The 14,052-nt window shown below is 37.0% G+C and overlaps 1 protein-coding gene across 47 annotated transcripts in view; it reads left to right on the plus strand.

The window, feature by feature from the left end:
- Positions 1–14,052, plus strand: part of PTPRD (protein tyrosine phosphatase receptor type D) — a 2,126,684-nt gene that overhangs the window by 514,562 nt on the left and 1,598,070 nt on the right. The gene's annotated exons all lie outside the window — the stretch shown is intronic.

The raw sequence follows: 14,052 nt of genomic DNA on the forward strand, positions 1-14,052 counted from the left end.
TGGATAAAAATGATAAAATCCATTAGGCTCTTTAGAAACAGGTACCATTATATTTCTAGCTATTTACTGTTACCACACAATACAACAGAATATACAATCCAGCTAAGAGAGAGCTACTTTTGCCAAATTGTAGTAACAGGACGTAAATGGTATTGCTCCCCTCCAAAGGATCTGTGGATTTATAAATTGGTTGGAAGCATAGGGTTTTGGTTATTTTGTTTCATGATTCACAGCGCCAAGCCCTGCAATCCTAATTTTATCCTGGGGCATCCATTCAATACTTGCTTGGAGAAAATAGTGCCACCAACCGCGTCCTCATAAGCACTGCCAAACATACAATTTTCTTTTTCCTGTTTGGAGAGCAATACACTCTAAAGAACATCTCTGAAGCCTAAGCTATTTTGTTTTTCAGGCAGACAACCCAACTTTTGTATCAAAGTGAGAGTTTTCGATGAGGAGTGAGATTTCCTAAGAAGCATTTTACCCCAACATTCAGGGACTCAAACATAAGACAGTACAAATACTATGAAATCATCAAGAATATATGAGGCAGTAAACACAGTAGTGGTGAAACAAGCAACAATCCAGAAGCAAAAACATGCACACAACAAGAGCAAGACAATGAAAACTTGACTTTGTTTAGTGGAAGTGCCAAGGAACTTAACTGCTCTGGATGTCTCCGACATAGAGAAAGATGGTGGCCTTTCGGCCCTTCAGGCACACTGCATTGAAGAAGCTTAAAGGAAACTACAGTTCATGCTAATGCCATACAGAACGAGGCACTAAGAGGGAAGTCCTCCCAGGGAGGTATGATTTCCTGTGGAAAATAACAGCTTTTAAACTCCCCCATTTTCATCTTACTCCATGAAAAGAGATTTTAAATATCAAGCGAGTCAAAGTGAGTCATATAGGTGATTATGTGTATATTTTTTGAAACCTGGTAATAAAAATATAATGAATGGCTTTTATTAATGAGATGGTTAAAGGGTCTCTCTCAAAAGAAAATGAGATACAGAAACGTGACTGTGGATGGGAAAGCCATTGAAATGGGTGTTAAATTTGCTGCTGCTTCTTTGTATGCAAATGGGGAAAGACATTCACAAGACAGAGGTTTAGGTTCTGAAATGTGAGGTTATATTTGTAACAAGATGTGCTTTGTTGTCACCTTTTTAAAGAGTTGTACCCAAATCATTGGCTGACATTCAGAAAGAAAAGTATCCTCCAGAATTGGCAAAAAGACCAACAGTTCTTTCAACAGACCATTAGCATTACTGGGAACAACTATTTCACTTTAAGTTCCAAGGGAAATGACATTTTGCTAGGAGATGTTAACATCAGGAAACTTAAATATTTTTGGAGAAAACGTAGTTACTTATGTGCAATCTCCAAAATAATGTCTTATGGAAATTTTGCATTTGTTTCATTTGCTTTGTGATACCAATAACATCAAAGGACTACTAAAAAATAACAAATTAATCTGAAATAGAGACCAGTCTTCCCAACTCCCCAAATGGAATTGGTCGTGATGCATTGCCCTTAATCTCTTAATCACTGGTGAATGCTTTCTTTCCCAGTTTTTCAGGGAAAACCTTTAAGTAAAAATCATGGGCCGCCTACATTGCTTTGTACCTTGATTGGATTTTGAAATCCTTCTACCTGTGGCTTTCGGCTCTTCTTTGATAGAAGGTATTGGAGGATTGCCTTCATGAGCATAGCAATCTGTACATTCTTTAAAAGAATATTTCCTCTCAGGCCCTGGGAAACTCAAATGTATCAGACCAAAAGTTTGATTTTATTTGTAGTGAAAATGGTAGAGCAGTATAACAAAAATCAAACGGTCTAGTGGTGCAAGCAAACAGAATAGGCCTTCTCCCAGGAAAAAATCCTAATGGAGTTCTTGCTCCAGGCATGAAAAGTAAAGCCATCGGAGCATGACAAAGCTGCATGGTATTTTGTTTTTTGTTGAAAATCAGACTTTTATAGGGCTGATGGCCAAGGACAGAAAGCAACCATGGGTCCACTGACTAATGCTATGCAACTCTGCACCAGTTACCTTGGATTAGAGTTGTGTTCTCAGGCAATAAATATGTGCAAACTGGAAATAATGATTTTTCTGGATCCCTGCAAAGCATTTAAAAAAAAAATCCAAATCATTGCAGAATATAGGCAGAGGAATTCATTTGAAAATTTGCAGACACTGCAGCATTCTAGGGAAGGCACATTTTTGTGTATATTTGGAAACATCTTTTTATACTTAAGTGGATTTCTCTGGTTCTTAATTAAATGTTACAATTCAAGTCAGCTATTGGCTGCATAAACTCTAAGTTTGAGAGGACTAATTGTTGAGCTATAATGGCAGTTTTAGCATTCTGCTTTAATATGTAGGACATTGGCCTAGACCCATGAAAAAACAGATCAAGCTTCTTATCTCACGGTTTTTGTGAACTAACTGCTTAATGTCTTTGAAGCTCATTTCTTAGTTTATAAGAAAGAAGATGTTCTAGGGAATGATGAAACTGAACCTACTCTGAAATTCTTGGAGAGAGTCAAGCTTATAGAATTCCTGATTTTTTTTTTTTTTTTTGAGTATCATTAACAGCAACCCTATGACTAAAATGAGATTGAACTGACTGAAACTTTTTAAAAAATACAGATATCAAAGATAAATACATTTCACCCCCACTTCAGAGACAAGAGAGAACAGGAAGGTGCCATATATATATACACACAGTATATAGTCTTATCACATTTTTAGCTCATTTTTGAGGTCAGCTGGGCTTTGAAATATCATTCAAATTCAGCAAGAATTTATTGTGCGACTAATTGAAGTTCAGTACTCTGCTGGGCACAGAGGTGATAAGTTAACACAGCATGGTCCTGCCTCACAAAAGGCTTACAATAGTCAGTAATAAATATTTAAATAGCTTACTGTTCAACAAGGCAGAATTAAATAAAAACCACTTGAAATATAGAGAATTTTAAACAGAAACAAAGAGAGAGGACTAATTCTGTTGAAGATGAGCATTAGACAAAACTTCAAAAAAAAAATCTTCTAAGTTATACATTGAAGTCTGAAGAAGATCTCCCTAGGTAAAAAATAAGGGGAGGACATACACTACCAGCTGGAAAAACAAACAAACAAACAAACAAACCCAGAAACATCCAGATAACTTGTGAAGGTTTAAGGAATAGATTTGGTGTGTTTTTATTATCATCGCTATTGACAGCTGTGAAAGGATGTTTTAGTCATAAGATTGGCTAATAGATCTTTTCAGCTTTTAAAGTTGAGGACTATCCAATGGAAGCTGGAGATTCTGAGTTTTTTGTTGTTGTTATTGTTTTTAAAGTACTGCTATCTACGATAGATTTTATTGGCAGTCTGATTTTCTCTCAACTAGATGGTACTGCTAGATTGCAAGAAATACGGGATACTTTCCATCCACCTTCATACCTCAGGTCCAATATCTGAAAATTATGGCACTATGTTGACAAAAAATAACAAAAAAAAAAAAGCAGAAGTTAGCAAATGAGATATGAGTTTGTTTGGGTTCTTAGGAATTGCAATTTGGGAGACACAAAGGTGGGTAAAACTGAGAGTGTTCCAGGGAGGAGAAAGAGTCGGGGGCTGATAAAAACAAAAGCTACAAGGTTGTTAAAGTTGACTGTCAAGAAATGTGATTAACTCTGATTCAAGTCAGGAAATATTTGTCCTTAAGGAATCACAAGTTATTTTAGGGTAATGGTCTAATAAGTATCTTGAGTTTCTGGCAAATGTTGTAGATGCCTTTCTTAGCACACAATAAGTGGTCAAAAGGTCAGATTCCATCCAGGCTGAAATGTGCATAACCCATACTTCTTCAGTGGCTTCCTGGGTCCATTTTAGAGCGCTCTCTTAGCAACACTGACTCCATTTTGATTTTTCTTCCACAGCTTTCAGACCATAATTTGCCAAATTTTATATATTTATACTCAAGTGTGATGGGGTTTGGAACATGCTCTCCCAAAATATGGCACCTTGGCATATTAAATATTTTTAACTGAAGGCATGTGAGAAATGGCAGGTGAAGGAAGGACCCTGACCTCCCACTTTGCCCCTGAAGCAGGAACCACTTGTGAGAGATGTGCTCCGTGTACCTGGAGGAAATGAGCATCTTTATTTCCGAAGATAGAGGTAGGCCAATAGGAATCCAGATGAATAGGCCTTGCTAAGTTTCTGCCAATTTACTATCCTTAGCTCATACTCTTTTGTCCTATCACATTTTTCTGTGACCTTCCATTCTTCACTAAGCCGAATATAAAAAAGTTTAGGTTTAACTGTTTCTTCAGGTCCTCATTTCCTTATGAAGGCTCCAGTGTCATAAAAATGTCTATTAAATAAATGTGTATGCTTTTCTCTTGTCGATCTGTTTTTGTTAGTTCAATTTATAGGATCTCAGCTGAAGAACATAGGAGGGTAGTAGGAAAACTAATTTTCTCCTCCCCTACACGTGCATATGATGTTCACTTGTTTGGCATTAGACCTAATCATTTTTTTTTTAAGTATGCAGTATTCCGCTATACAATAAAGGTCTCCTCAATTCAATGATATGGAACTAAGACTGAAGGAAGATAAATGATATCTCAAAGTTCTCCAAACTAGTTAGAGATCTGGATCTGGATCTAAATCCCCTCGCATTCCTGCTTTGTTTTTCGTAACTCTTTCTGCTACTGTACAGGAAGAAAAATAATTGTCCTTCTACCCTTCTAGATTCTTGGCTGAGACTCTCTCTATAATAAAATATTAACAGGAGAAAAACAAACAAGTTTAATGATATGTATTCCTTCTGTATACATGGGAGATATCCAGGAAAACTAAATCCTCAGAATGCTCCAAGCTACCACCTATCATCTCCAGCTAAAGACAAAAGAAGATGTTATGGGATGGAGGAACCAGCTGTGGGAGGTTTGCTGGAGGAACCAGCTGTGGGAGGTTTGCAGGCAAAGCACAATAAACAAGGGTAAGGTTGTTATGCAGATTTAAGTCTTGCCTTACACCACTGATAAGAGATTCTAGAGAATTAGCCATCTTCCTCTTCATGGTACAGAGAGGGAGACACCCTTACAAATGGAGACTTCCCTTTTAAATGTAAATGTCTCTTACAAAAGGGTAACTTCTACTTGGTTTTCAGAGCTTCTCCTTTGATAATTCTTGAAAATAACCAGCCTAAAATAATCCTTATGCCAAAGTCATACTTTGGAGTGGCAAATTCTGCTCCCCTGCACTATTATACTGTACTAGTCTTTCCTCATCAATAGATGCTTTAAAGACAATTAAACCCAATTTGGCATTGATAATAATTATTAAATGGAACACATTTCTTTTTTTTAAACATCTTTATTGGAGTATAATTTCTTTACATTGTTGTGTTAGTTTCTGCTGTATAACAAAGTGAATCAGCTCTACATATACATATATCCCCATATCCCAAATGAAACACATTTCTTAAGAGAAATGATGAGATACTTTTTTTTTTTTGCTGCTGTTAACAGGTTCAGTTTTATAACCTGAGTACCTTTGTCAGTATGAATTGGTTAAAACTTTGACAGAAGTGGAGCTGTTGAATTTTGCTGAATTTACACAATTCTTTTCAGACCTTGACCTTATTACATACAATAACATATTAGGACAGTCACTTTGTTACAGCTGTCTTCACAAGGTAGATTCCTACTGTCCATTGAGCAGAATTTCTCTGCCCTTCAGAAAATCTGCAAATCATATAAATTTAGTTCCTACACTAAAATTTCAAGATACTGCATGGGATTCTGTTTACACAGTTGTTTCTTGACATTCATTCTTAGGACGATATAATGTTCAAATGGCGCCTACAAAAAAGACATTATTTCATCGCTTTCATTCCCATATTCTCTGAGAATTAACTAACTAACTGCAGTCAATTGGAAACAGATCTGTGGCTAGAATCTGAGGCATAAAAATGGACATTTTGTGGGCTTCCCTGGTGGTGCAGTGGTTGGGAGTCCGCCTGCCGATGCAGGGGACACAGGTTTGTGACCCGGTTCGGGAGGATCCCACATACTGTGGAGCGGCTGGGCCCGTGAGCCGTGGCCACTGAGCCTGTGCGTCTGGAGCCTGTGCTCCTCAACGGGAGAAGCCGCAACAGTGAGAGGCCCGCGCACCACAAAAAAAAAAAAAAAAAAAAAAAAAGGATATTTTGAGATGGGATGTCTCAGAAATCCCAAGATTAAAGATGTTTAACCACACTTAGCTTTAGAGGAGCATAAGTGGACTAAACTGTCAGGGGGAAAAAAAAATTAAATATATGACTTTGAAATGAGCAAAAGGAAAAAAGAAATACTGTCTTGACTAGGGTACCTTTCCCTAAGTGACAGTGGCTACTTTATAACCCTGGTGTAGAAAACTGAAACTGGAAGTGGAAAACCAAAAATAATACAAATGATTCATAGAAGAGCAAATGGATTGTGCTTGATGGAATACAATTGATTATTGCCCAGTGAATAGAGTGGTCGTACATCTTTTGTATATTCATTTCAGCATTTGTTATTTCCTAGGTATGTGTAGTTATTTGAATTCTCCTTTGAACTGGTTATAACATTTTACCTCTCATTAATGAGTTAAGTAAATTGACATGATTATTTAAAATTGTATGAGTCATGATTTTACCTTTTCTTTTTTTCAGAAATTTTTTTACCAGTATGTGTCAGTGATTTCAAATTCTGGTGTGCACTACAATCCCCTGGGGTGCTTGTTAAGACTCAGATCACTGGGACCCAATTTTAGAGTTTCTGATTCAATATTTCTGGGTGGGACTCAATAATTTGCATTTCTGGCAAGTGCAGGTGATATTGATGCTACTTGGTCCAGAAACTATACTGTCGGAACCACTGGTATAAAATCATCGTCACCCAGGATGATGATTACAATGCCCCGAAACCTTCACTTTACCTAAACAGAAAGATATTCATTCTAAAACCTAATCTGCAGCCCTAAACTATTTTCAGGTCCCTATGTGCAAAGAATGTTTCCAGTCCTTTCCTATTTCCCCCTATGGCCAGATAAATCAGCCTCTTGAATCTCCTGATTTGGGCATTAGAAATAGTGGCAGCTTCTATTAAGTGATGTGATGGGGAATAGGAAGGTATCATAGAAGACAATATAAGATTCACTCTCGGCCAATTATGTCGTTAATTACTCTAGCGTGTGAACTTAGCCTTCAAAGCAACCTCATTCGGGCTGAGGAAAAAGCTACTACAGACAATTATGGGATGTGTGTGATGTTAGAAAGGGGAAGACAGAGCTATTGTTGGAAGAAGAGTATAAATGCTAAGCAGTGTAATCTGAGCTGTAGTCTTCATTGCATAAGTCCTTTCCATTCTAATTTTTATGATTCATTTTCTCATTGGGGCAAGTTATCTATTTTCCTTCTTTCCCCTTTCCTGTTGCAGGATATGCATTATCCTTCCCTATTGTGGCTATAGAATTCAATATGCTTTTTCATTGTCAGACAGGAGGATAGCAATGGAGAGTAATTAAATGAGCAAACATCTTTTTCCTATTTAAATGAAAAGGAAAACCTGATACCCATGAGTGAATACCATACACCTGACCTAGATGTGACCATTGTTTTCCTTTTATAGTCTCACATTCCATAAAAAAGAAAAAAATAAAGTAAAAGCAAGCCTTGTCATTGGTATGCTGACAATGGGAAAAATACAGGCAGAACTTTCAAATACTTGGAGGTGGCTTTTTAAAAAGCCTTTGTGAACCTATAAAACATAAGGTAAATTAAATCTAATTTGCATGCAATTTGTCATTTATTGAGAGGTTGGTGGCAATTAAGAAATGCAATTTGTTCTTTAACACTGTGTTTCTCTTTTATGTACATTAAAAAAATACATTAACACATTTCTGTTATATTCATGAGATTACAATGGTGCACTCTAGTGGACAAACTGAACACTTGAAATTATACATTAAATTTTGGTAAGGTTTTCATAACTTTATACACATGAACTGATCTGTATTTAATTCAAACAGAAACTCAGTAATGGCACTTTGAGTAGCTAGAAGACAATGAATTCTTTTAGGGAGAGAGAAATTGTGGACGGAACGATGTCTCTGAGTCAATTTCAATTTTAAAAAGTAGATTTCTTTTTCCCCCCATCCTTTCTTTCCTTCCCCTTCCTGCTTCTTTTCATTTTCTTTTAACCAATAAACCCTCAGTTCAACATTATAAAGCAAATATAAAGTTGGGACTGGAAAGCTGAGGACATAAATGAAATGCTCTATTATCATCAATTTTAGGGCCATTTTAGGAGGTTTTCACTTTGGTGGAGAAAGCTATTTTAGCACAAGGAATGCAGTGGTACCTTTTCATATTAGTTAAATGTAAATAGAATATCAGAAACATCTAACATAGAAATTCATAAGGACTTTTTAACTGGTTGATACCCAACACTAATATAAGGAGTAAAAATATCTGTGCACTAACATGAATGCAGTGGTATTTTGAGACAAAGATTTTTCTTTCTGTTATCCCAAACTATCTAATAATGATGCTTACCTTTATGTGAATTTTCTAAAGCAATTTTTATATTACCTGTACTCTAAAAATATCCACAAGTGAAGTGTATTTTTTTTATTTCTAAACTATTATCCTAGAGTGTTTAACAGATACAGTGTTTTTATGTTTATAATACTTAGAAATTATACATAATTTGAGAAACAGCAATTTGTTTATCCTCATATCTAATGCTATATCCATGATTAAAATATTAGTAAAGAAATAGAGGAAAAAGAAAAGACAAAGGTATAATCTGTTCAAATACTAAGCAACTAAACTCTCTAATTCAAAGTAAGGTCATACTTTGATGAATAAAACCTTTTTCTCTTGAACTTTTATCAATTATGGGTGTTATCTAATAAGAGGTTATCAATTAAGAAGAGTCATCCAAGAAACAAACTGCATTCTAAGTGACTTTGCAAATTATCATAGGGAATGGTTAGCACAAGCAACTGTCTTGTTATAATGGAATGGCCCAATAGCTGCCTGCAATTGTAACTGTGCCTCCCAGGAGTACATGTAGTCATGTCTTTCTTAAACTTACCCGCAGTTGGTATGTAAATCCTTGAGGAGAAGCCCCATGAGCATTCTTCAACAGGGAAATTGTGAATGTGGGCAGCCTACTGAACGTGAGTGTGTGAAGAACATTTCTAATCTAATTCCCTATTCCAGTCTGGCTCAGTCGTGAGACTCAAGAGACCCTAAAATCATCTTAAATTTGAACTTACCGCTTCAGGACAATACATAATGCTATTAGCAAGATAAATGAGGCTAATGGAGTTGCCTCTACTCATTTGCTCTCATTCACTTAAAAGAATTGTATTACATTCAACTGCGCAAGTACATACCTGTTCAAAGTAAATGAACTTTTAAATTTTATTCTATTCTATTTTACTTTAGTTTATTTTATTACTTTTTGCCTATAAAATACTTCTATAACGAAAACAGAAAAGGGAACTCCAACCTATCATGATACAGAGAACCAGATACTGTCCTAGGTACTGTGTCAATTAAAGTTCTTTTACTTCAAATAACAGAAAAAAGCAACAGAAACTTAGCATATCTGGAACCAAATGAGGTGGATACCAAAACAGCTCACAAAACTAAAGATAGAGGTGCATAACCAATGTCTAGTAAATGCAGGTGCTATGAATGTGCAGGAAATATGAGTATTATAAACCTGTGGACCTTCTTTAAATGCTCCATTAGAGAACTCAGCTTAAGAAGATTTGGGGGGCCTCCCTGGTGGCGCAGTGGTTGAGAGTCCGCCTGCCGATGCAGGGGACACGGGTTCGCGCCCCGGTCCGGGAAGATCCCACATGCCGCGGGGCGGCTGGGCCTGTGAGCCATGGCTGCTGAGCCTGCGCGTCCGGAGCCTGCTCTCCGCAGCGGGAGAGGCCACAGCAGTGAGAGGCCCGCGTACCGCAAAAAAAGATTTGGTCTCTGGAAAAATTTCAATTTCCCCAAAGAAAGAATCTTATTGGCCCATCTTTGGTCAAACACAAACCCCTTTAGTCAAGTCCCTATAACTCAGGTGACATCAGGAACTATGATTCTCAGCTTCATGGGAATCACTTAGAAGAATGAATGGAAAAGGGATACTGTCAGCAGGAGAAGGAGAGAAGGGATGCTGAGTAGCCAAAACAATTGAATACTCATTATGTTACGACTCCTGTCTTCTTAACGCTATACATATACCCATATCCTGAAATTTCAAGAGTATTCTCTTTTTAAAAAATGTAATTATCTTATGCATAACCCAAAACAAATACACCCTTTCCCAAAGAAAAACAGACTGAAGTCATTCTTACTTTACATCCATATCAATGGCATGGAGCAGGGGTGTGCTTCTTCAGGTCCTGAATTATTCTTTTGCTTGTATTGTAATTTCTTATAGTTATTCTGCAACTTATGAATACAACTCCAAATGTTTAGGGAGAAATTGGTATGAGGATTAATTCTTAAATAGCATTGCCCAGCCCATAGTCCCATAATGCTAGTTGCATCTATACTATGGAGTATGTATGTATTAGGTGTATATTATTTTTCTAAAATATCTTTTGGTTGACATTTACTTTTTCATTACTCCATGTGGTGCTCCATCCTTATTCCAGGGTTGAACATGAGTACCAGAAAAGCAATAGACTATATAACTTTGCAGAGTTTTTTGATCCTACATGAAGAGAAGACACAAATAGGGACAAATGGAGTGGCCTGTGTTGAGGAGGAAAAATCATTTTTCCTCTGCCCTTCTAGGTTCTTGACTGAAATCCCCTATGATAAAAGACAGATTAACAGGAGAAAAATAAACAGAAGTTTAACAGCATGTATACCTCCTGTATACATGGGAGATACCTAGGAAAACTGAGTAACTCCCTGAAATGGCTCAAGCCAACACCTTAAATAGCAGCTCCAGCTAAAGATAAAAGAAGATGTTGGGGGTTGGGGGAACTAGTTACGGAAGGCTATCAAGAAAGACATATTAAACAAAGGTATGGTAGTTATGCAGATTTAAGTCTTGCCTTCACTACTGATAAGAATTTCTAGAGATTTAGTCAGTCATCCTCTTCTTCTTGGTATAAAGAGGGAGAAACCCTTACAAATGGAGATCAGTGTAAACGTAAGGGTAACTGCTACTTAGTTTTAGAAGTTTTCCTGTGTCTGCTGTTTCTTAAAAAATAGTCAGTTCAAGATAATCCTTACACCAAAGAAGCATACTTTGGGGGGCAAATTCTTTGCCCCTTTAACTACAACAATGCCTTACCTCCTAATAAGATTGGATACTTTTAGTTTTGATTCACTGTGGATGGGGATTTGAGCACTCAACCACAGTTAGCAAGAGTCCATTTTGTTAACCCCTCGCCTAGCCTTTGTATTAATTATGGGACTGTGGACTATAACTGAAAACCCAGACTTGTATAAAATATAAGTATATGTGGTCTCTTTGAATAACAGAAAATCCAAAGGTAAGGTACTATTATGAGTTGAATTGTGCCCTCCAAAGAAGATAAGTTAAAGTTCTAACCTGTAGTACCTCAAAATATGATGTGGTTTGGAAATTGGGTCTTTTCAGAGATAATCAAGTTAAAATAAAATTATTAGTGTGGGCTCATATCCAGTAAGATTGATGTCCTTATAAAAAGGGGAAATTTTGACACAGAGACAGACAAATAGGCACACACATAAATAGACACAGGGAGAAGACAAGCATCAATCTACAAGCCAAAAAACACCTGAGCCTACCTACCCGAAGCTAAAAGAGAGAGGTCTGAAACAGATCATTCCCTAGCACCTTCAGAGGCAGTGTGGGCCTGCCTATGCTTGATTTGGGCTCTGGCCTCCAGAATAGTGAGACAATAAGCTTCTGTTGTTTTAAGCTATCCATTTATGGTACTTCACTATGGCAACCTTAGGAAACGAACCCTGGTAGAATCTGTGTGTCTTATGATCAGGGGTCTGGTACCATTTCCCTACAATTCTCTTGTTTCTGTCTTCCTTGGTGCATCAGCTTTGAATTTAGGCTAGCTATATCATGTTCACAGGATGATTTTAGCACGATTTCAGTTTTTTTTGGTCCTCAGAAAGACAAGAAGAGAAAACTTCTCTTCAGTTATGGAAAACAGTTGTTTGATTTGACTGCCATGTGTTACTTTTGGACTGAGAACAATGGCCTTGGATGCCAGGTGTTGACTGAATTAAGACTCAGTTCCTAAACCAGTAACTGCCAAATGGGGAGAACATGCAGGCATTGCTATACATGTCTAGTCTAATCAGAATCTGCCTCTGCAGTTGGAATTAACACCCTCAATTCCACGGGTTTTATGGGGAGTGGGAGCTGCCGGAAAAGTCCAGCATTCTTGTAGAAGAAACAGGATGATTTCATGGTACTCAGATTAAAGGCCTCTTCTACAGTGGAAGCCTTCTGGTGACCATTTAATTAGATATAAATACTTGAGGGTTCTAGGATGTCTTATAAAATGTTCTGCCAGTATATTGTTAATAAATATTTTTTCTACCAATCCTACAGTCTTGTCCCCTAGAAGTCTCTCAGTCGATATAGATCCTAACCTCAGACCATAGCTCATTCCAAGCAAATGGCACATAAGATGCATTGCTGTAAATATTGTCCTTTGGGAGGTCCTTAGAACTCTACGAGAGAGTGTGATTGTTTGAAAGTTCACTTCAGCTGATATCAAATAGCTAATGCTGCTAGTAGCAAGGCCTTGCTTGATTTCCATTCCTTGGTTGGCTTTTCACCTCTTCAATCTCTTGGTAACTATTTTCTGCATTACATGTCCTCTATTAAACTGTCTGTCATACCCTCTGTGTTCCCGAGTGGCCTCAGCCTGATATAGTAGTGCAGCAGTTATTGATCACATCTGTAGGCACTGTTTGATGTCAGTGCAAATGTGCAGTTTTTTTTTAATAATTACTGTACAACCTTCTTGATCTTCCAGATCTGAGTCACAACCACAGCACCTCAGAAATAAGGAGACTAAATTCAAGAAAATTTAAGAGGTTCCCCAAGGAGATACATTTGGAGACAGAAAAGGATCTAGGAACATACTCTCCTAACTTCCAGTTTCGTGTCTTTTTATCTCTCCATTACCTTATATTTTATAAATATTATATTTCTGCTTAGGCTTACAATTCTCCATGTGATACAGATTCACCTATTTTTATAACCAGAAATAATAATCCCAAAGTGAATACCTAGGCAAAATTTTCAAGGTTCAACAATTTATAAATTTTAAGACAGACTATCTGTAAGGCACTGCTTCAGTGCACTAAATAATACTTAAATGGATTGAAAGAGTTAACTCAGCTTGCAAAAGAGCTTAATTTATTCCCAGGACATCGCCCATACACAGGGAGAATATGGCTCATTAAATCCCTTTCAAAGACTCCCAATAGAGAAGTGTGTTTTTGGATCAATATTATGTTCCTGTGGACTTAACAGAATCACAATTACTCTTGGGAGGAAGCTAGATTTTCCTTCTGGATGTGGAGCTCTTTGCAAAGATGGGTGTTGTACCTACAGTTATTCATAGTTCTGTTTAAAAAGCGAACTGACTTACTATTTAAAAAAAAAAAAAAGACTGAGAATTAGGTAATTCTTTATTCAGTAGGTTTTTTTTTTTTTTTTTCTTTCCAGCAGCTTATAAAAGAGGTTACACTTCTGTAGGTGTTTTGTTTTGTTGAGAGTGTTTGCACCTGCAACCTTCAGCTAGTCAGGTCCTCTAAAGGAACATTGTACTTCAGGATATATTCATAAGAAGTACTTCCCAGAGGTCACACACAGCAGAATGAGAACAAGTGTGATTCATTAGTTGCTCCTTTTCCCAAGGTCATATTATGCTATGGCATAATATGATGACACAATAAAACTGTGTCTGTATGATGTTGAACAATTGCATAAAATCTCAGAAGTCATGATAGTTCCCCATATAACATAACGAAGTGATTAAGAGTG

Source organism: Kogia breviceps, chromosome 8 (assembly GCF_026419965.1).
Source record: "Kogia breviceps isolate mKogBre1 chromosome 8, mKogBre1 haplotype 1, whole genome shotgun sequence".
In the NCBI taxonomy this organism is placed as follows: Eukaryota; Metazoa; Chordata; class Mammalia; order Artiodactyla; family Physeteridae; genus Kogia; species Kogia breviceps.